The 23,543-nt window shown below is 41.4% G+C and overlaps 2 protein-coding genes across 3 annotated transcripts in view; one reads left to right on the top strand and one right to left on the bottom strand.

Annotated features, from left to right (window-relative positions):
- Positions 1-2,262, bottom strand: part of LOC144683530 (innate immunity activator protein-like) — a 66,637-nt gene extending 64,375 nt beyond the window's left edge. For both annotated transcript variants that reach the window (XM_078546613.1, XM_078546614.1), the window contains exon 1: positions 2,093-2,262. The gene's annotated coding sequence lies outside the window, so the exon portion shown is untranslated. The remainder of the gene's footprint in view (positions 1-2,092) is intronic.
- The window catches only part of LOC144683536 (peptidase inhibitor 16-like), a 697,419-nt gene that overhangs the window by 360,312 nt on the left and 313,564 nt on the right, over positions 1-23,543 (top strand). The window lies entirely within an intron of this gene.

Below are 23,543 nucleotides of genomic sequence, written 5' to 3'. Positions count from 1 at the left end.
AAGCACTCCACCTCTCTTTAACAGATTCCCTAAAACCTTGACCAAGATTTTGGTGACCCACCCTAATTATTCCTTCTTTGGCTTGAGTGTTCCATTCTTTGACTATTTGGAGTGTTTTGGAACATGTATAAAAATATAAAAATAAAGTTGTTGTGAAGTTTTAACACAAATTGTACATTGGACATCATTTCAAAAATGTCACAGTGTCAATGCACAAAGAATAGTGATCCATAGGTGCTCTATTAGGGCTCAAATATCATGGGTGGGGCTCATACATTTAGAACCCCTCCTATCAATTCCCAAAGCTATCCTAAGATATCATATAGCAAACTGCTGCCGTGGAATTCCCCTCCCCCCACCAGCGGCCACCAAAAAGAGCAAACAGATGTGATGATTTAACACTTCTAACTCACATTGAAGCCTCTGTTTGACATATGCCCAACACGAGATTTCTCCCTGCAAGTTTTCTGCTTTCAAGTGCTGTTGCAGAAACAGCAAGAAGTAAGTCATCACAAGCAGCAGTAGCGATAGGAAGCAATCATTTTGTAGTCGTACTATGGTGCTGCAGGAAGCAGGCAATCTCAACAGCAAGTAAACCCTTCCCCACACACAAAAAATAGTTTGCGCCCTGCCATCTCATGAATTTGGGAGGCTGACCCTTGCTGTGTCTGTAACAAATTCCTGCTGACACTTCGGCTTTTGGAAAACAATATACATTATGTGATAGACAACATACCCAAGCCATAATGCCAGCACTTACAAATAACCAGTCATAAAATATATCAATATCACCTATTGATTCGTGTTGTTTATTTTGTTAAGCAGTCTTTGTTAAAAGGAGTAATCAGCAGACATTAGCCGCATTAATTAACTTTGTAATTTAGATGGTTATGAGTCCTTCCCTAGTGGCTTTCAATTTTCACTGTTTAGATATATCCCTTGTCAGACTTCTTAAAAAAATCAATTAGCATTAGTAACAGGATACAATAGTGGACCATTACCTTTCAAATAGTTTAGTATCAATTCTTTCTTAGTTACGTGTTTATCAGTGATTGCAACATGACCAATCCAATCTAAAGTTCGATTGTATCCGTATTTACTCATTCACTTGAATCATTGTTTAGTCAGTTGTCTAGGCTTGATTTCATAATTTAGAACAGCTTTTTAACTTGTTCATCTTCACATCATAATATTCATGTAAAAGTTTCCATTGTCACAGAAAATAGTACAAAATGCAACTTAAAGTGAGTTGTAGTAATTTTTCTGGAGAAAGAAAACCTGCAATTTATCTTTTTTTTAAATGGAGGTATGTTACAGTCTCCAACTCACAGATAAAATAATCCAAATGTTGTATAATTTAAGAATTTTTCTTTTCTGGCTTTTATCCTCGCCTTTCCTGAAGGCAGTGGCTCATGTCGGGCTACAGTTCAATGGGCAATGGGGACCATCAAGCACCTCAGCCAAGAGAGCATTACCTTGTGAGAGCCTGGACATTGTGTGCTGTCAGGTGAATCTGTCTTGGAGCTTTATCATTCAAGTGTGTTAATAGTTAAACCAGCATTTATGCAAATATGAATAATAAAGAAATTAAAATACAGAAACAAGCCTAACAACATGATTATATCAAAGTTCCAACAAAAGAATCTCAGTGTTTAAGATTCATTTACTGCTTTTCAGTTGACTTCTCCTCCAATTCTTAATTTCTCCTTCAATTTATGCCAATCTCCAGAACGCAAAAGCAATTCAAACATTCAAATGCTCCTCAATTCACACAAAATCACATACTTATCCTTAAATGTTGCTGCTGTAAACCGTTCCTTGTCATAAATCAGAATTACTATAATTTCAGAACTATTTTGCTAATGTTTTAACACAGTGGTGGTATATACCGAGACCACCACCAACTGCTGACCTTGCAAACTGCCTGCACATTAAAATGTCTAAAGCTATTTTATCAGCTTCACTTTGAAGCAGTGATGTGAACTGGCAGATACATAGTAAAACTACACCCTAAAGGTGTGCCCAATCTATGAAGGCAAACAGTTTTTAAGAAGCCGGAGTGAATATGCGTTTGGAATCTAAATATCCTTACCTGCTTATGTCAAACGTGCCTTTAACGCAAATCTAAATCACCAGAAATAAAACTTTTCACAAGGAGAAATCCGGACGATATCTTGGCAAATAAACAGCTGAGTCGTCCTAATTCACTGTCTCCAGTGTGTACACTCCTGAAAATCACTAACCTGTTGCAACTTGAGTGTGAGGGAGGAGCAAAATGTAGAACCTTATCAGCACTAAATCATCCAACTGAAACTGCAGGATTAAACAAACACCAATAGTGGAGGCTTAGCAAAGAACCTCCTACCATGACTCCTTTCATTAGCTGTATTGATGAGTGAAACGCAGACCAACAAGTCTTTTGTTACACTTTATATCATTTCACAAATGTAACTTTAAGGTGTAAAGTAATGCACTGAATTGGTTCTGTACGATGTAGTGTGTCATACATTCCAAGCACTACATTAATTCACTCCCACTCAAACCAGCACAAAGCAGTCTTAACACAACTTCACAAAGTGACTGCTGTCAACAAAGCTGGAGATTCAAACTGTATTTTCTCATTCTTTCACAAGCTACAGACTAATAGGCTGGAATTTTCCAGCCCCGTTGTGGCGGGACCCACCGCAGGGAATGTGGCAGCCCAGCCAAAAGTCCATTGACTTTCGGTGGGACCGGACGATCCCAACGGCAGGCAGGGCCAGAGAGTCCCACCCATAGAGTATATTTAATGGGGAGTGTTTTCAGCTTTGTATCTGCACAAATGGAAACCTGATTTGCCATCAGAAACTGCACTGTGGGTTGCACCTTTTCCCAAACAAGCATTAACTGCCACTGGAGGACAATCAACTCAGCGGAAGACTCTCTTTGACCTCCCTGAAACTTGTTGGCCTTCTAGTGCAAAGAGCTATCTGTGGGAGAGTGCTTCAGATTGGCACATTTCGAGGCCCAGGACTACATGCTGAGGGATGCACTAAAGCTTGGGGCAGCTGTCATAAAGGCTCAATGGGGAAAGGCTAAAAAAGCCTTCCTGCCATTGTACACCAAGGGGCTGGAACCTAAATAAAACCCTTGGGGCTGTATGCTTGACAGGAAATGTATATTATAAATATAACCTGTACAAATTGTAAATCTAGTGAGGCACATGTCACATATTGTAATGAGTGAAATTGAACTGTATTACACTTTATGTAATGTCAAATTTGAACTGTTATGTCATTGCACATTTCAAAATTTTACGAGTAAAGCATATTTTTAGAAAAAAATACTTTCCCAAACCCAAAACCAACTGAGAGGAAAAGAAAAGGGCAAAGATTGGGATTAATGTTTGAATTCTGACACTGAGAGAAGTATCTGGTGTATGAGTCATTGAAGGCCCCTGACCAGTACTGCGAGGTTATTGCAAAAGCAGATAGAATGTAATGTCAGGAAAATTAAATATTAAACAAGAAATAAGACCTTGGTCAGGTCACATCCAGAATACTATGCATAGTTTGATATCCTCACATGATAGCGGATATTGAAGCACTGGAAAACATTCAGAGGAGGGCTATCAGATTGTGTAACAGTTCCCAGGTTTAAAGAGAGGATTATACTCAATCTGGAAAAACTCAGCAGGTCTGACAGCATCTGCGGAGAGGAACACAGTTAACGTTTCGAGTCCGTGTGACTCTTCAACAGAACTAAGGAAAAACAGAAAAGAGGTGAAATATAAGCTGGTTTAAGGGGAGGTGGGACAGGTAGAGCTGGATAGAGGGCCAGTGATAGGTGGAGATAGCCAAAAGATGTGATAGACAAAAGGACAAAGAGGTGTTGAAGGTGGTGATATTATCTAAGGAATGTGCTAACTCAACAATTTTAGATCATGAACTTTCTCCTCCATCCCCAACCCCTTTCCGATCCCCCTTTTTTCCAATAATTTATATAGATTTTTCTTTTCCCACCTATTTCCATTATTTTTAAATGTATTTCCATCCATTGTTTTATCTCTAACTTTTAGCCTATTTCGATCCCTTCCCCCCCCCACCCCACCTCCACTAGGGCTATCTGTACCTTGCTCGTCCTGCTTTCTACCCTTAATGTCACCTATTAGCACACTCCTTAGATAATATCACCACCTTCAACACCTCTTTGTCCTTTTGTCTATCACAACTGTGTTCCTCTCCGCGGATGCTGTCAGACCTGCTGAGTTTTTTCAGGTATTTTTATTTTTGTTTTGGATTTCCAGCATCCGCAGTTTTTTGCTTTTATACTCAATCTGTACGGTTTCAAATTTGATCGATTAGGGAGGGGCAAGGGATAGAAGTATTAGTTATGTAAGCATTGAGAAAAGCTACATGCTTGGAGTCGATTTATTTTGGGAGTCATTGATCTCATGAATCATTGCTGGCCCTCTTGATTGCAGTTGGGTGTCAGGAAAGAATTTTCCAGAGTCCTTTCCTAAACTGGCCCTATGTTTTCTCTTTTCTGTCTTGTGACTGTGTAGCTGAGTGGTGCAATGAAGGTGGTGGTGTGCAGAATGCACTCCATGGCCAGGTCAGGACATGCTCAAGCTCAGCTGCCCTTTACTTTTCCTTTATCATATGTTCATATTTGTTTTGCGGCTGACAAAAATTATTTGTAAATCCAAATATAGATCAGCGATGCCTTGGAACATACAACACAGAAGCAAAATGTCAAAGTGGACATCTATTTTGTAAAATAACTTATGACGTTATGATTGGCACCGCTTTCATATGATCACTTCATGTTCTCTTATCAATCTCCTCACTATTTTCTGCATCTTTCCAATGAGATATTAAACTGAGACATGCCTGCCCTCTCAGGATATAACGTGGCACTTTTTCAAAGAAGCGAAAGGTCTCCCAGTTTCCTGGCCAATATTTATCCCTCAATTAACATCACCGAAACAAATAATCAGCAATATATTTCACTGCTGAGTGTTGGACTCTGCTAAGCACAATCTGGCTGCCATATTTGCATACATAACAGTGACTGCATTTCAAAAATAATTTATTGATTCTCAAATGTTTTGGGGCATCCTGAAAATGTGAAAGGCATAATAACAATACACACTTCCAATGCAATGCTGGCTGCTCTCCCACAATCTACCCTCCATAAACATGAGGTCATCCAATACTCTGCTGCCCATGTCTTACTCCACAGCAAATTCTATTCTCCTATCACCCCTGTGTTCGCTAACCTACACTGGCTCTCAGTCAAGCAACATCTTGAGTTTAACATTCCCATCCTTGTTTTCAAATCTTTCATGGCCTAGCTCCTTCCGCTTTCAGTCACCTCCTCCAGCCCCACAACCCTCCTGCGCTCCTCTACTTCTGGCATTTTGTGTATCCCCAGTTTTAATTGTTCCACCATTGGTGGTCGTCCCTTCAGTTACCTAGGCCCTGACTTCTGGAATACCCTCCATACACCTCTCTGCCTCACTTTCCTCCTCTCGGACACTCCTTAAAACCTACTCTTAGACCAAGCTTTTAGTCATCTGACCTAATATCGCCTTATGTGGCTTGGTGTCACTCTTCATGAAGCGCAATGGGACATTTATTACATTAAAGATACTATACAAACATATGTTGCTGCTGTTAAACCTTCTTTATTTCTATTTTAATGCAGCGTAATTTAGTTTCAGCACACTAAACATTCATACGAGAACAGTGCTGATTATTAGTTTTAGTCTTTTATCCTGTCACAGACAGAATGTTTGTGTTCCTTTACTGCCCGTGATCTGTAAGCTTTTTAATGAAAGAGGTGTGTCTTTTCTTACCCTCAGAGCGTGTATCCCAATTAAATAATTCCAATAGCAAGCTTTTGTGAGTTTTAAAATAAAAAAGATTATTCATTTTCACATATTTACCCCGAATTTAACGAGATGTCTCACACACACTCTCGCACACAAAATGGTTGGGTACAGATGAAGGTAATGTACAACTACAGTTTACAATTATCTCAGTCTCTGGTTTACAATCTCCAGTTCCAATCTGGCAGGCCTATAATTTCTTGATGGCTTTGATGCTTTAAAGTTGTCGTGAGGGTCTTGTAAAGTGAAAAATCCTCAGCAGGCTGTGAGGTTTCCTGTAGTCGGATTTCCAGAAGGTTTTTCTCAGGTGAACTCAAAGTTGGAACAGGTCAAGGGAGTCCTTCTCTCTGTTGGGATCTCCCACTTACAAGGTATTGCTGTTAATTACCTCATGTACTTGAATTACTTGAAGCTAGTTTAATGGCTTTGGTGGAACTGCCTGCAAACAGCTTTTAGCTGATTTTAAAGGAGATAACACATAGTTCTCTCATCATGTGATTTTATTCACAAGTACCAATTATTTTCCAGATAGGGGGATGGTGTGGCACACCACTAGTTACAGCTTGTCATCCAGAAAAAGACCCGACTTTCTGCTTTCTGTTGGTTAGCCAATCCTCTATCCAAGCTGATATATTACCCCTAACTCCATGTGATCTTATCTTGTGTATTAATCTTTTGTGTGGTACCTTATCAAAGGCCTTCTTGACGTCCAGATATACTACATCCACAGGATCCCCATTATCTACTTTGCTTGTCACATCTTCAAAGAGCTCTAGCAAATTAGTCAAACACGATTTACTCTTCATAAAACCATGCTGACTCTGATGGATTGCATTTTGACTTTCCAATTGCCCCATTACTACTTCCTTAATAATTGATTCCAACAATATCCCAACAACAGACATTAAACTAACAGGTCTATAGTTTCCTACTTTCCTCCTCCTCACCGCACCCCCCAACTTTTTGAATAAGGGCGTTATATTAGCATTTTTCCAATGCACTGGAACCTTTCCAGAATCCAGGGAATTTTGGAATATTATAGCCAATGCATCCACTATCTCCGCTGCCACTTCCTTTAAGACCCTGGGATGTAGGCCATCAGGTCCTGGGGACTGGACACCCTTTAATCCCAATAGTTTGCTCCGTATTTTTTCTCTAGTGATGGTGATTGTTCTAAATTCCTCCTTCTCTATACCCTCTGCACTACCTGTTACTATTGGGGTGGTACTAGTGTCCACCATGAAAACTGAGGCAAAATATTGATTAAGCGCCTCTGCCATTTCTGCGTTCCCCACTATTAACTCCCCAGTCTCATCCTCCAAGGGACCAACATTCACTTCAGCTACTCTTTTTCCTTTTGTATACTTGTAGAAGCTTTTGCGGTCAGTTTTTACATTTTGTGCAAGTTTTCTTTCATAACTTACCTTTGCTCTTTTTATTATTTTTTTAGTAACCCTTTGTTGATCTTTAAAAGTTTCCCAATCTCCCAGCCTGCCACTGGCCTTTGCAATTTGCTATGCCTTACTTTTTGCCTTTATGTTATCTTTGACTTCCTTGCTTAGCCATGGATGCTTTTTGCCCCTCATACCATCTTTCCTCCTCTTTGGAATATATTTTACTTGGGAGGAATTGAATATCTCCTTAAATATCTGCCACTGTTCATCAACTATCCTACCTTGTAGTCTTCCTGCCCAGTCCACTAGGGCCAAATCTGCCCTCATGCCTTTTCGTTACCTTTGTTTAATTCCAGAACACTAGTGTGGGACTCAAGTTTCTCGCTCTCAAACTGAACTTGAAATTCTAGCATGCTATGATCACTCTTCCCTAGAGGATCCTTTACTATGAGATCATTAATTAACCCCATCTGATTGCACAAAACCAAATCTAGAAAAGTCTGCTCCCTGGTTGGTTCCACAACATATTGCTCCAAGAAACAATCTCTAATACACTCTATGAACTCTCCCTCAAGGCTACCCTTGCCAATTTGATTAGTCCAGTCTATATGCATGTTAAAATCACCCATGATTATTGCTGTGCATTTTTTACATGCTCCCAATATTTCCTGGTTTATACTGTGCCCTACTGCTGAACTACTGTTTGGGGACCTATAGATTACTCCCACCAGGGATTTATTTTCCTTGCTATTTCTTATTTCTACCCAGACTGACTGTACATTTTGCTCTCCAGTGCCTATATCATTCCTCATTATAGTACTGATCTCTTCCTTTACTAACAAAGCTACATCACCTCCTTTTCCTTCTGAAACACTGAGTACCCTTGGATATTCAACTCCTAAATCTGTTCTCCCTGTAACCACGTCTCAGTAATCACCACCAAATCATAACTATTTATCTCTATTTGCGCTGTTAACTCATTAGTTTTATTCCAAATGCTACGCACATTTAGATACAAAGTCTTTAAGTTTGCCCTACTTTCAATTTTCCCTACACTTAAATGATTCTTTGGTGCAATATGGCGTTCACATACTCTGTCCCTTCCTTTCACTTTATGGTAACAATCAGCCTCGTCAGTAACCTGCACTCTTACCCTGTCCCTAAACTTTGATTTTTTATATTTCCATGCAACTGAACCCTCCCCCAACTATTTAGTTTAAAGCCCTATCTACAACCCTAGTTATGCCATTCGTAGGACACTGGTCCCAGCATGATTCAAGTGGAGCCCGTCCAAACAGAATAGCTCCCTCTTTCCCTAGTACTTTTGCCAATGTCCCATAAATTTGAACCCATTTCTCCCACACCAATTTTGAGCCACGCATTTACCTCTTTAATCTTATTGACCCTGTGCCAATTAGCTCGTGGCTGAGGTAGTAATCCGGAGATTATTACCTTTATGGTTCTGCTTTTTAATTTAGCCCCTAGCTGCTCGTATTCCCTCAGCAGAACCTCTTTCCTCAATCTACCTATATTGTCAGTACCTACGTGGACCATGACAACTGGATCTTTCCCCTCCCACTCCAAGTTCCTCTGCAGCCCAGATGAGATAACCTTAACCCTAGCACCAGATAGGCAACACAGCCTTCGGGACTCTCGATCCTGGCTACAGAGAACAGTACCATACCCCTAACTATACTGCCCCTGATTACAACTACATTTCTCTTTTCTCCCCCCACTTGAATGGCTCCCTGTACCATGGTGCTATGGTCAGTTTGCTCATCCTCCCTACAGTCCCCACTCTCGTCCACACAGGGAGCAAGAATCTCGAACCTGTTGGATAAGGGCAAGGGCTGAGGCTCCTGGTGCTACTTCCTGGATCCTTCTACCTGCCACAGTCATAGTCACACCCTCCTGTCCCTGACCACTGGCCGAATTTAAAGTAGTTAATAGGGGTGTGACTGTCTCCTGAAACACAGTGTCCAGGTAACTCTCCCCCTCCCTGGTGTGTCGCAGTGTCCGTAGCTCAGATTGCAGCTCATCAATTCTGAGCTGGAGTTCCTCGAGCAACCAACATTTGCTACAGGTGTGGTCACTAGGAACCACAATGGGGTCCACTAGCTCCCACATCATGCAGCTACAACACATCACCTGGCCCTGCATCTCTATTTTATTTAATTAGTTTTTCAATTTGTTTTTAAATTTCCTACTGGTCTTTAGTTTATCAATCTGCAAAATATTTCTCCTATTTACCTTTAATCTGAAAGCAAGTTAGAATAGAGATTCAAAATACACTTTTTAAAATCAACTGGAACTCGCTCTCTCTGCTGAGTTGAAGCTGAAGTGTTAGGCCTCTGATCCTGGGCCCCAGTAGTCACCTTTAATCTAAAATCAATTTAGAATAGGTAGTTCAAACTAGCAGTTACTTACCAATCAATGAACTTACGGTTTTCCTGTGATGTCACTCTTTGTTTTTTTTCACTCGATGACAGAGGACACTTATCCCAGACTGCTTCATGGCGACGGTGACTGCAGAGGACACTCTTCCCAGACTGCTTCCCGGCAACGGCGACTGCAGAGAATCCTGTGTTATAGTTTAATATCTTGAGATTTTGAGACAGTCAGTGCCTTCGTTTTTGAATAACCCATTCAATTGGACAATACCCTTTTGGATTGGTTTCAGGAAAGGGCATTGATTCACATCAGCCTGGAATGTTCCTTTTCTTCCTTCTTGAGATAAGAGCGGTTTCAGTCCACAAAGAAAGTCAGCCATCTTTTCAGTCTTTTATGTCCACTTTTAAAGTATAAAAAATAGTTTGAAGTTCAGAATAAGATATACCAGTACATGACATGACAACCTATTTCAGATACCCAGATCAAAAACTGTATTATCCAGTCCAAAAAGGCTGCAACAAACATTCAAATGCTTCTTTTATATAAGTGGTGCACTCTTGAGGACAGAGATATCTCAATCTTCTTTGTGATGGAGCTAAATGTGCTACAATGTCCAAACCACACTTGGGTATAAATAACTTCAACTAAGACAGGACATTGTTATAATGCAATCCTTCCTCAAAAAAATCTCTTAAGTGACTACACTGATCTTTTGTGTGACTCATAAAATATATATAAACAATGAACACAGCCTGCCTGGTAAAGATTTTCCTTTTTTTTATTATGCGAGTAGCATTTCATTCCTCTCCCCTTCCCTTCTTTAAGGTATTCCATCATTCTTCTCCTCTGTTCTCTGCCCAAAGGCAGGTCCAACCCACAGTGCCTTGACCCCCACCATGGGTAGGGTAAGGAAGCAGGTCCTGAATCCACCCCAGCTGGAACGGGGATCAAACCAACATGATTGGCACTAATATGATCCACACCAGACAGCCAATCAACTGAGCCAACCAATCCCCCCAATGAGTCCGAATTGCTGTGGCAACAAGCACTTTTACATGTATGTTGTAGTCCAGAGCTATGAAGTAGAGGTTCCAATTTGCTTTCCATCACATGGCTGACCAGGAATCTCCCCTGCTCTTAACATCTGCCATTGGCATATGTTAGAAGGATTTATAGGTTGATGCGCAACCTGTTTAGCCATATTATGAACACACCTTGGCCATCAAGTCTTGGAGTGGGAGTTGAAGCTGGGGCTTCTGGTTCAGAAGACCTCCCTATTCCAGTATTATATGCCATATTTTTTTTTAGCTAAGAGTCAAGCTACTGGGTCTTTGTTTTTGATACTGTATGTCTGGCTACCAAGATCTCTTATTGAACATGCCAGCCGGTCTTGTAACACCACTGAGTGACTGGGTGACCAGCCAGACAGGGGGATGGGATGACAGGTCCTGGAAACATCTATAACATGTCCTCAAAATTCCTTTTGCGAAGGGGTTGACTGGGTGGTGGGGGGGGTGGGGGGTGAGGGTGGGCAGAAACAGTGGATAAAAGTTTTCTTTAAAAATTGCTCCCCTTGGGGCCCAGACCATGATGCTAGGTCCATTGCTGGCAACAGCTCCTGATATAACAAGACCCTGTTAGCTCATCTCATTATAGTTTGTCAGTGTGTCTGATATCTCAGCCTAATTTAGAGTGGCAGTGCATCAGAAGCCCGGGTGATTTGGCAGACCAGATGTACCCATCAACAAGTTCCAGAAGCGTGGCCCACATGAGGGTTCAAATCAGGTGAAATCAGGTTTTCTTTATTTACGTGCAGCAAGATTACACAGGGTGTCCTCCTGTGGATTTTCAGGGCCATAGTTGGTAAGAACTGTATGCTTGTGTAGGGGAATATGGGCTCTAATTGTTTTTTTTACCTGAAAACTGTTCTTTACAGCATTTGGTTGCACAGTGCACAGTTCTATCTCAAAGTATTAAAAAGATCATTGGAAATACTTTTTGGCCGGGTCAGGATGTGCACTGAAATCTTTTGTTTGCACCAAGAATCAAGAAGTGAGAATGGAGTTCTCTGATTGGATCACAGTCTGTTATCTGGAGTTGATTTTTTCATTTAATAGATACTCTGAGCTCTGAAGCTCATGATAGCCAATTGTACAAGAGATAGAGATAGTGGATTTGTCAAAATATGCACAGAGAAATTCAAGGGCTTCAGTTAAAGTACCGAGTCCAATGGGGGAAAGAGGGAAAGACTCAAAACAGTACTCTGACGATTTGGTAGGAAGCATAATGGCGGGATCTAGCATTGAGAAGAGGGAATCAGCCGCACAGACCCGTGAAATGAGTCTTATTTTACTTGGAAACAATTTAGCTTCTATGTACGTCATAAATGTACCTTCATGACCAACATGGCAGCATCTAAGTGGAATTATTAGCGTACAATGTTCTTGAAACTAAGTTTCATCTAAAACAAAGCAATGTCTCACTATTTACTTACATTTATTGCTTTCTTCACCTCTTTGTCAGTACGTGTACTACGATTTTCACACTTGCACTAATGTTTTAACACTGAAAGGGCAGGAAATGGGTACAGCTTCAGAATGACCCAGTTTTCCGAATTTTGGCATTAATTGAGATAAAATGACTAGCTTTATTCCATATTGACTATGTTTAAAAATATTTTGAAAGTCAGTAGAGTCCGAACCTGGACTTTAATTGTGCTCTCAAAGAAAGGATCTTGGCAGAGACCCAGCCCCAACTAAACGGTTCAAACCCTGTTCTCCCCCTAATGAAATAGCTATTTTTTGTCTAATCAGTAATGGCTGGCCATTCAAATAATCTCCTTTGGAAGTTACTTCAATAAGTGGAAACTACTAATTGCCTGGCAATCATACAGGTTTATCGCTGTTTGTCTGTTACCCATATAGGGATGAAAATCAGGGCCATTATGTCCATTGCTCATTGTTGGATATCAGGAAGAATGACCCAGTGACTGAATAGCTATACTGATTTTAGTTGTAGTGGTACTGAGTATTATTTTAATACAGAATGGCTGGAACTTCCCTCCTCTGAAAATCCACGGCAAATTAGCTAAATTCTGTTCGCTATTATACCCATTATTGTAATGCCACAAATTCAAAGAAGGACTTGAAAATCAGAAGTAACTCCAAGAATAATACAGGCTTACATCAACATTCAGGATTAGATTGGGTAGGCGGTTGATGGATTGGGATGAAGTAATTTGGGAAAAGAGTATTTCGTTAAGTTGTTTATGAGATGTGGGCATCACTTACAACTAAGTGGCTTGCTCAGCCATTTCAGAGGGCAATTAGGAGCCAACCACAGTGCTGTGGTTTTGGAGTCACATGTAGGCCAGTCCGGGTAAAGATGCCAAATTTCCTTGCCTAAAGGACATTAGTGAAGCAGATGGATTTTTATGACACTCAGTTATTTGCATGGTTGCAATTGCTGAGGCCAGCATTTTTTTTTAAGCCCAGGTTTATTTAACTAACTGAATTTAAGTTCCCCAGCTGCCATGTTGGGATTTGAACTCATGCGCAGGATTTTACGTCCGTTGGGCAGGCACGCGCCCGACCCAATCGGGAGTAAAATCTCACGCGATGATGTTTGGCGAGCATCCCGATGTAATCGCGCATTCTTGCAATCTTTCATTCGGTGGGCACGCGCGAGAGTCGGCAGCACGCCAGCCGACAATTAAGAGGCCTATTAAGGCCCTTAAAGAATCAATTAACTTGTGTTTCTCGCTGCCCACTCAACGGTTCGGTTGGTGGGCAGGGGAATAGGCCGGGTGTCCTTTACATTTTTGACGAAACCTCATCCACGGGCGGATGAGTATAAAACTCAAAACATCAAAACAGTCAGTGACAACAAGCAGGTGTTCCCCAATGTGCAAGCCTACAAAAACAACACCTGCCTCAATCCATGGTGTGGAGGGAAGTCAGACATCTTGAGAGGATCACAAAGATTTGACATTGTGGTTGCTTGACATGGCAAACACGGATTGATTTTCTACTCTACCATGTGGTCAATTCCTGGGAACCATACCTTTTCCTGAAGGAATTGTTTAGCTTTGACAATTCCCTGGTGACCAGGTGCTATATCTACAACACATTTCCTCAAATGATTGTGGAATGTCAATACAATTGCCTTATAACACAAGGTCAGATGTGGTTGTAACAGTAAGCTCATTTCAAACAGTGAAAACTTTGTAAGTTGTGAGTGATTTCATTTGTGGACACTCTCTCAATCACATCATTTCAGTTTTGTGATTCCATAGTCATCATACATAGCCGCAACACCTCATTTGTTCTGTTTCCGCTTTGAAGTCACCTGGTTTTAGCAACTTTGGCACCACATTTAGGCTTACGTGGTCAAGATGTTGTTTGGCAACCTTTTCTTTACGGCTAGTAGGTCTGAATTCCGGCAAAGGATGTTATGAAAGATTATCCGCTGGGTTGAGCTTGTCTGTCTGATACTCAACATGGAACTCATACTATTGTAGTTTGAGTATCCAATCTCTATTCGAGTATATGGTTTGCTATGTGGATCGTTGAACAAGCTTACTAGTGGTCTATGATCAATTATTACTTCAAATTTGCTTCCATTCAAGTAGAGATGAAATTGTAATTGATTGGGAGCACGTTGAATAATGTTGCTGTAAAGGCATTAGCGATCTGCTTGCTATTGCAATGATTGATGGTTACTTGTCTTTCTGCACAAGAACTGCAACTAAGCCAACCAGGCTTGCATCCATGACCAGCTGGGTGGTTCTGTCAGGGTCAAAATAGGCAATAGTGCAACTTGCTGACAACTGTCATTTCATCTGGTGTACAGCCTGTTAGTATGGTGTAGCCCACTCCTTCTCAGTGGTCTCTTTTGTCAGATTGCATGCAGGCAGATAAGTCAAAAATGAAGTGACTACGGTACATGATGAGTCCTAGCACACACCGGACTTCCTGCACATTTGTAGGATGCGCAGCATTTGCAATGGCTTCAGCTTTCCCTGGATCAGGTGACACTCCTTCACCCCTGAACACACGACTGAAAAATTTGATTCTGTTTTCATTGAACAATGTTACGACCCACCCCAAGGTGAGTTTTCCCAAAGTTGTTGATCCAGGCAAGACTCCTCAATTTGTCACTGTCTGACTGGGACACCCCCAAATTGTTATGCCCTGGGTGACGAGGGATGAACTGGCTTCCTGTCTTTATTCCGCAGCTCCCCGTACCCCCTCCCCCCTCCGTAGATGAGAATGTCATCACTGATGTTCAGCATGCATTCAAGTCCTTGAGGTGCAGACTGAACCATGTGCTGAAATACTTCAGCTGCTGAACTGACTCCAAAGTTGAGCCACTTGAATTGGAAAAATCTGATAAGTGGAGAATACTGTAAGATACTTTGATTCTTCTGCAAGCTCTATTTGATACCAGCCTGTGGTCTGAATTTTCTGCTCCCGTTGGCAGTGGGCATCATGGCGGTGGTGAGCGGACAATATGGCGAGAAGGTCAAAAATCGGTTTTACATGAAACCAATTTGCAATCATCTGCTTCACACATCATTGGCAGGCCGCGTTTCCCACTGCCACACATCAGGAGCTTAATTTCAATACTTTAGCATCTCATTATAAGCCCTGCTCGCTGGAATCATCCCCCACACTGGATCATCCAGGCACGTCGGTGTACAACATAAGCGATGTACACCTGGCGAACTACACTTTGCTCAGGACTTTGAGGTTTGTTTGCCTACCTTGCTTCGGGCAGCACTCGCAATCATCAGTGCCAGGCTTTGCAGACAGCACCACATCACTTTTAGGGGGGCTCACAAGCAGGTCTCTACCTACCAGACCAGCCATAAGGCCAAAGTGGCTTTTCAATGACTGCAGGGGGAATGGGGAGAAATGGCCTCAGGCAAGGAAAGAGGCTGCAGGGCGTGGGTTGTACTGCAGAAGGGGGGTATTCCAAGGCGTGCATGGGGCACATGTTGACCTGTGCAAGTGGCCTCAAGATGGGTTGAGGAGGTAGTCTCCAGAGGAAATGAGGCCAGATGGAGATGTGATGGTGTGTGTGAGATATTGTGAGTTGTGATGTCCCCTTTGAGCTGGAAGTGAGTTAGATGCCAGTACAGGTGTGATGGGCTTGAGTGTGTGAGTTTAGATTGATGAGATGTTTGCCTTACCCTGGTGGCATGGATGAGATCAATCATCCTCTTTCTGCACTGGATGGCCAACCTCTTCTGTGCAGCATTGGCACTGACCACCACTGCAGCTGCCTCCCAGGCCGGAGTGGTAAGATCACTGGACCTCCTGTAGCCAGAGCAGAGGTGGAGGACATCATGGTGGGCCTCCAAAGGGCATTACAGTGATGGGTTACTGAACTCCTCTTGGGTTTCAGGGCCAAATCTTCACTGGAGCAGTCCTGGGTTGCAAGCATTGAGAACTGTGTGCGTGGCTGCAGTTCAGATATGGCACCTGGAGTGAGGAAACAGTGAGGTAACAGTGTGGCAGGATATTCAGAGGTCACCCACCAGTGAGATGGTGTGTTTCCTGTGGCTGCATAATTAATGAGGCAGGAAGTGGATGATACAGCATGAAAACCCGCCATTATGGCCAGTGGGTAAAATGTCTTTTCTCACGCCCGTTACCGCACAATGCAATTCTGGGACGATTCCGCCCTGTACTGAGGTCAAGTTTAGCAAAGTGTTTAACACTATTCATTTTCTCTATGCTATCATAGATTGTCGGTTTCAAGTGTCTTTCTTGTTGTATGGTTTGGTTTGGTGAACACATTGTGATGCAAATTCACAGAATCACAGAATTTTAATGGCACAGGAGGCCATTCGGCACATCATGTCTGCACCAGCTCTCGAAATGAGCATTATGACCTAGTGCCATTGCCCTGCCATTTCCCCGTACTCCTGCACATTATTTGAATGGAAACAATCTGGATTCTGATCTTAGGTTTCTTGCTGACTTGTATGGGTGAGACCAAGGTGTAGGCTCATCCCCAAGTTTCTCAATGATGTCAAGGTTGAGTAGATGCTGGAGTTCCTTCTCTGTTTGCGCTCTGACATGAAATGGTGTTTGTCACGGTTGATGAGTAACTGGGGGCAAATTATGGTCTACATGCAGCTTGCCAATACCGGTGAAGTGGTCAACATACAATTTGAGAATGTTGTTGGCATGCCTAGAAATTGCGTATGTGCAATCATGTGCAGATCCATGGCTGTGTGGAAACTGACATGTGTGTCACATTCTCCAGATATGACATAGAATACATCATTCCTTCTCGTGTTGTTGAATGAGACTGATGTTTCAAAAGTCCTTAGAACTTTGAGTGGTTTGTCATTGTTGTAAGGGGAAATTTTTGTATTCCTTGGTTTTCAGAGAATGGAGCAAACCTGGTGTTTTTTGAATGTTTTGTCTCCCATGACATTGACAGATGCTCCTGTGTCAATGGCAGCATTTATGTCCGAGCAGCCAATGGTCACTGCCACACATGGTTAATTGCGGTGTCCAAAAGAGAACACTAAAGTCATCCACCTCTACACTGGCTACTTTCTCTGACCCTTTTACTGTGGTATTAGTCTTAGTAGCTGATTTTGCTGATGAGCGACAGACATGAGCAAAGTGATTGAATTTTCCACAGGTTTTACACTGTCTGCAGTAGCAGAACACTCTGCCTGGTATGGGTAAGCACCACCATGGTGGAGACATTGGCTTAAATATACCGATCAGCATTGGAACCACCCCACCCAAAGCTGATCAGACAGAAAACTACCCATTTACCTGAATATGTTCAAAAAGGCCAGACTTCCAATCGGGTTGAGGGGGCAACAAGGGTCAGTGTGTGAGTGATTAGGGACTAAGTTGTACACTTACCCAGGAGTTAGACTGAATTTTTTCTGTCTAACATTTCCTGGGTAACTTTCCAGGTAAGTAAATCGTAACTACCTGAAGTCTCCAACTCTAACTCAGTCAGAGACTTTTTCAGAGGGTCCCGGGGAGCAGGGGATTTGCCCGTCGGAAGTTCAAGCTTCCTGGATAATTCCCATGGGGTCAGGTGATCCAGAGACTTGAAGATCTGGGCCATCGTTTGGAATTTTCTGTTTGTAAGACTGCTGTTTTGTTTTTGCAGGTAGTTTCCTGGCACTTGAGCGGTTAACAGCATTCACAGGAGTTGAATTTGAAATGTAATATTTACTGTTGGCAGCATCAACTTGAGCAGCTCTGGACTCTAAAAGTGAAAGTGATCTTGCTAACTCCAGCAGCTCTAACAGCTTTCTGGCTTTCTTGAGTACTTCTTGGCATGGTTGACTAGAGAAGCTTTGATTATTTGCATTTTGACTTTCTATTTGCATGTTCAACATCATCAAAGTCACATTTGGTTGCTAGTTGCCTCAATTGCATGCAATATTGGTCAATTGTTTCATTTGCTTCTTGTTTAGTAAGTCTGAAGATAATTGTTTCATATATTGTATTTTTCTTGGGTGTGAAATAAGGTGTTGGTGCATTTTTGGCTGAGTCATAGTCATTTTGCTCAGGTGTAAATGACTCAAAAATACCTTCCAATTTTTCACTTCCATAGTGGAGAAGTAAGGCCTTTTTCCTTTTATCATCTGTGATTACAAAACCTGCCATTGCACCTTTAAAATGTCGCAGTCATTTTTGCCAATGTGGGAATACAGATGGTTCTGAAGGCACATCAAAATGTGGTAGATAGGGCATCGGTAATGTCATCTTAATCAGCAGTGCAGTAATAGTTCATGATCAATGATCTGAGATCACATTCCTTCCAAAGAAAAACTTCTGTGATAATCCAAGATTTTTCTTTGATTGAATGGTTATTTTGGCAAGATCAGTGTGTGTTTGTATGCTGTGCAGGCCTTCCACTTGCTAATCCCAAACTGGAGTGTCTCAATACATGTCTAACAACAGGCTGCGGCCTCAATATATTCTCTAAATCTCCAATTTAAAATGCTGTCTGCAGAAAGTAGACAAACATCTTCCAAAAGTTTTATACCTGAAAGCAATGTTTCCTATTTTTCACCCTCTTTGCTGCCATGGTGAAGTTCTTGGGAAGAAACAGTAAGATTCAGTAAGGAGTATTCTGAATCAGAATTGCTGCATGTGACATTAAAACATACATTCCTTTATTCTCCTTCTAGACTCCCTCTACTGATGAATAGGTATGGCCACCTTAAGTGAGCAAAGCGCACAATGCAATATTCAATACATTCCAGTCTACTGGGGAATGTGTTTGTGTTCCGTCACCATAACAAGCTCAGAACCTTTTATTGTGTATGGAGAGAGGTCAAAGTCTGACCAAATTCAGCTACATTTCCTGATAAGAATACAGGTGCTGCAATCAACTGATACTGTAATTACAAGGTAATCCATCGACTAATACTCGAGACTCTGTTACAAGCTTCAGTAACTCAAAGAATTACTGTGTTACCCTAATTCATGATAGCAATTCTAGAATAGTTTTAAGAATTTCATCTCAATCCTGAAATGTGCATTGGTTTGAAACGTATGATGATTTGTTTAATTTAACATATATACACATTCTATGAATTAGGTACAATACTTCTGCACTCAACAATATTACTTTCTAAAAAAATACAAGGAACAACAAAAACAATTTAGCCCACAGTCCTCTTCCTGTAAGATTTTCCCTCTTATGGGCTTCATCAAACCATTCAATCTCCTGAAGGGGGTAAAAAAACAGATAAACCCTGTAGAAAGTTAAAGCTGAATCAAATTTCTTCCTGACTCTTCATAGGTAATTGACTGAAACATCAATCTAACCCGAACCAACACCATTCAACATCAATTAGTTACTTTCACATGCTATGCTGGCATCATTGAGCAATAACACAACTTACTGTACTTGGTAAAGTATAATTAATCATTGAGATCACACTCATCCTTACAGTTTTCAATTCCATCAGAATAGCATAACATTTAACTGAAAGAAAACCAATTGAAAAGATCAAGAGCAACAAACGTGGAGCGGTAGTGTGATGGAGATTCACTGTTTGGTGCATTACTGTGGATTGCAATGGTACATTTCTATCTTTAGGTTGTACTATTCAAGGAAATGCTATCTAATAATTTGCCTCAGCATCAATGATTTGATTCTATCTTTATTTGTTAACTCAAACTTGTGGAGAAGATGAGTAACAATTTAGCGATTTATACACAAAAAAACCACCCTAATTGTCATTGGAATATCACATGACATACTAAAATGTAAGCACTTTAATGGCATGTATGTATTTTAAATAATTAACTAAAGTGAATTGTTAACCTTTAGTTCCTCACATGTTAAATGAACTATAAGCAGAAAGTGATTTGGGCTTTCTATCTGTTGCTCACTTGACAGAAAAAAACTAGTGTTTATTTAAATAGAATCAAATATAGTTGGAATAATTGTCATTTAGCAAGTTATATCTCTATTGATTTATTAGACATTAGTGGTCTGAATTTTCCTTTCAGCAGTGAAGGGACAACTTTCACATTCACCTCATTAACATTTGCCCATAAGTACGTGAAAGGTCTGTTAGCGGAGCTTTCCACTGACCAGGTACTGTTTCAGTGAGGTGCCCAAAGGGTTTAACATTTTCATGCAGTACACGTGGGCAATTAGCCCAAGTTCACACCATTACATTGATTTATGTGCAAATTTCATCACTGAAGCTGCAACAGCACAGCCTGTGGGGAGCAGGGTATCACAGACAACTTACGGATTTCTGCATTTAACTATACACATGGAGATGCCAGAAGTTGCTATCGGATTTACCATGTAATAACGACAAGTGCTGATAGCCTCACCTTTAATATAACAGCAAAATCCAGGCCAATATATTTTGTGTCTTTTGGCTCCTATTAACAGCTCTGACTGGAATTCCTATATAACATGGCACAAGAGCAACATTGTACCAAATTCACATTTATCTCAGTTGAAGGTCAAATGGACTATGTATCACCCAAGATAAGCAGCACAGTCTGTATTTCTGTGTTCCGTGAGCACAAGATCCCTTTGTTCAGTAATGGAGATAGTCAGTTATACTTTATTTTTCTAAGACAAAGGCCAACATTTACATAAGTCAATATGCAATAGACGCTTCCTATATTTCACAAGTATAGACATAGTGATCACCCCCATTCAGTTAATATCGAAGTTCCAAAACACCAAAGAAAATTAGTGCTCCCATTAAAAAAAAACACAAATTAATTCGATTCCAATTTATTCTCATCGACAGTCTAACCCTACCTCCCACAGTTAAGAGATGGCGATGTCTTAACAACTCAATGCTTCTTGACAGTCCGATAGTAAGGGGCATACTCAAGCATGTCCCTTGAGGGGCTATGTCATGTAACTTAATCTGGTATTAAAAATAGCTTAGAATTCAGTCTTGGTCCTGATTTTCCGAATGGGGAAGGAGCGGAGGTGAGATGGCAAAAATAAAACTGCACCGGGGTACCTGCCGCCTCCATTCCCGACTCTACCGAGAGCGGAAGATGAGTAGGTGGCAGGTAGGAAGTGAAGTTGCCCCCACCTCGGTAATTGGGCAAGCTGGCATCCTTCGGGAGCTCACCCTGAGGTTTATATGGGGGCGGGCCACCGTTAGAAGCTTTGTGAAGCTGACCAGCTTCAGCCTGGTGGAAACAGGCAGCAGCGTTGAAACTATTTTATTCAACGGAACATAGTGAAAGTTTGAGCAAAAAAAAAGAAACGCTGAGCAGCAACAGAACTTTAGTAGCTGACCTTTCTCTACCCAGTCCTGGGTCCTAGCTCCTCTCCATTTGCCCCAACACTTTGAAGATGAAAATCGTCTCATATTTTTAAGGCCATGCCCTGAGGACAGCCACTGCAGGCTGCCAATTTGGGCCAGAGTGTGGCTCACTTCACCGGTGTCCTGCCACCATTTCGACTCCCCCTTAGCCCCTAATTGGGAGGCAGGCCCGTCTCTATGGTTGTTCAGACTCCAACCCCACGAAAACCCGACAGGCTGGAGACGGGGCCAGGAATGCGACGCAGCATCAGTCCCGCCTCCCGATTGCTGCTTGGGTCTCTGCACTCGAGCTGTCCAAGGTGAGTGCCGCCAATCTAATGATTGAAGTATAAGACGTTGATTTAAATGTCTTGCCGATTAAGTTGGTCCCTCTGTTCCTGATCAACAGTTTAACAAATTACAACAATGCAAACAAACTTCTGAAACCTGCATACACCTGATACTCTAAACTTTTGTCAGTGTTGAACGTTTGCACTGAGGAAGGTTCATTGATGAGAAAGCCTGCACAGTAATAAATGTTGTATGCACTTTTGAAATACTTTACTTAGTTGAAAGTTAACTCTTATAAATTTGTACGTGCACATATAACCAGGAGCACAATAATGTCATGGTGTACAGGACTGTTACATCAGAAAAACTGAAAGTTTATATCAAATCTTCCATGAATATTTCTAATTAGTATTAAATAATAAGTAATTAATTAATGTTTAAATAGCACCTTTCACATCTCAGGAACACCCAAAATACTTTAGAGCCATTGAAACACTTTTGTATTTATCACTGCTTTAGTGTAGGGAAGCTTTTCAGCAAATATGCACAGAGCAAGGTGCTACACTCACTGTTACATAGATTGGTTCTGTTCTCCCTACCTTTAAATTATACAACGAATAAATGACTGAATCTGTCACTTCAGTCTCTTCTTTGTTATGAATCTCACAGTTTTTTTTCTTTTGATAGAATTTGAAATGTCTCATGAGATGTCTGTATGTCTGTTTTGATAACAGTAAAAACATTTGATTTTTTTAAACTTCGATTCATTACAAGGTTGTCTGTTTCCACCTCTGTTACAATTATTCTATGTTTTCACTGCTAAGTCACTTTTTATTTGCCTGAAAGCTGTGGCTGCTTCCCATTTCTCATCAGAGCTGTGCATTTTTGCGGCTCCCCGCCCAATGTGGAGGACAGTGCCATTTCGAGTCCCTCACCTCGCATTCCAAGGCTAGTGCTATTCCCAGCACCTTCTGAAAATTCAAATTTGTTTTAGACAGCAATCCCTTCTGAATCGTATCTTCATTTATACCACACACCAAACGATCTCTAAGCCTTTTATTTACAGATGTACCAAACTCGCAATATTCTGTTAACTGTTTCAGACTTGTCACATAACAAGCAACTGTCTCCCCTGGGGCTCTACTCCTTGAGTTAAATTTGAACCATTGCATTGTCACTGAGGGCTTGGGCTGGTGATTCTTTACGAGGTTCACTAAATCATAAAAACTTTTCGAATTCGGGGAACTGGGTGCCATTAAACTTCGGATCAATCCGTAAGTCTTAGTCCCACAAGTGGATCGGAGGACTGCACTCCTCTTCTCTTCACCCGCAATGTCATTAGCTTGGGAAAAAGAATGTGAGGCGCTCAACATAAGGAGGCCATTATGGGTCGAAAGGATCAACTCTACCAGACTGCGGCATGCTTCGAGGGAACTGCTTCAACGATTAGGATGAAAATCCTACTTACAATTACCGTGAGAAGTACAGCCCAATTTCGGTTCACTTGATTTCTTCCCTCACTTTTTCTTGCTATTTTTCTCATCCTTCCTCACTTTTTCTTGTTTTCTTTTCACCTCGTCACCAGTTTGTTGGATCCTTGTCACTAGTTTAGTTGGGCTAATGGACCCAAGTTGCACACTTGTTTCGGGATGACCGTGTTGGTACCATAGTCAGAGCCAATCAGTAGACAATTCTTATGCAGAACACTTTGTATTTATTTGCGAAGGAACTCAACAGCTACACTTGTGTGCTTACAACGAAAACCCTATCTCTACACTACAGACTCTTATTCTAGATTACT

Source organism: Cetorhinus maximus, chromosome 8 (genome assembly GCF_964194155.1).
Source record: "Cetorhinus maximus chromosome 8, sCetMax3.hap1.1, whole genome shotgun sequence".
Taxonomy (NCBI): Eukaryota; Metazoa; Chordata; class Chondrichthyes; order Lamniformes; family Cetorhinidae; genus Cetorhinus; species Cetorhinus maximus.
The sequence above is the reverse complement of the archived record's forward strand: the minus strand, read 5'-3'. Positions and strand labels throughout refer to the sequence as shown.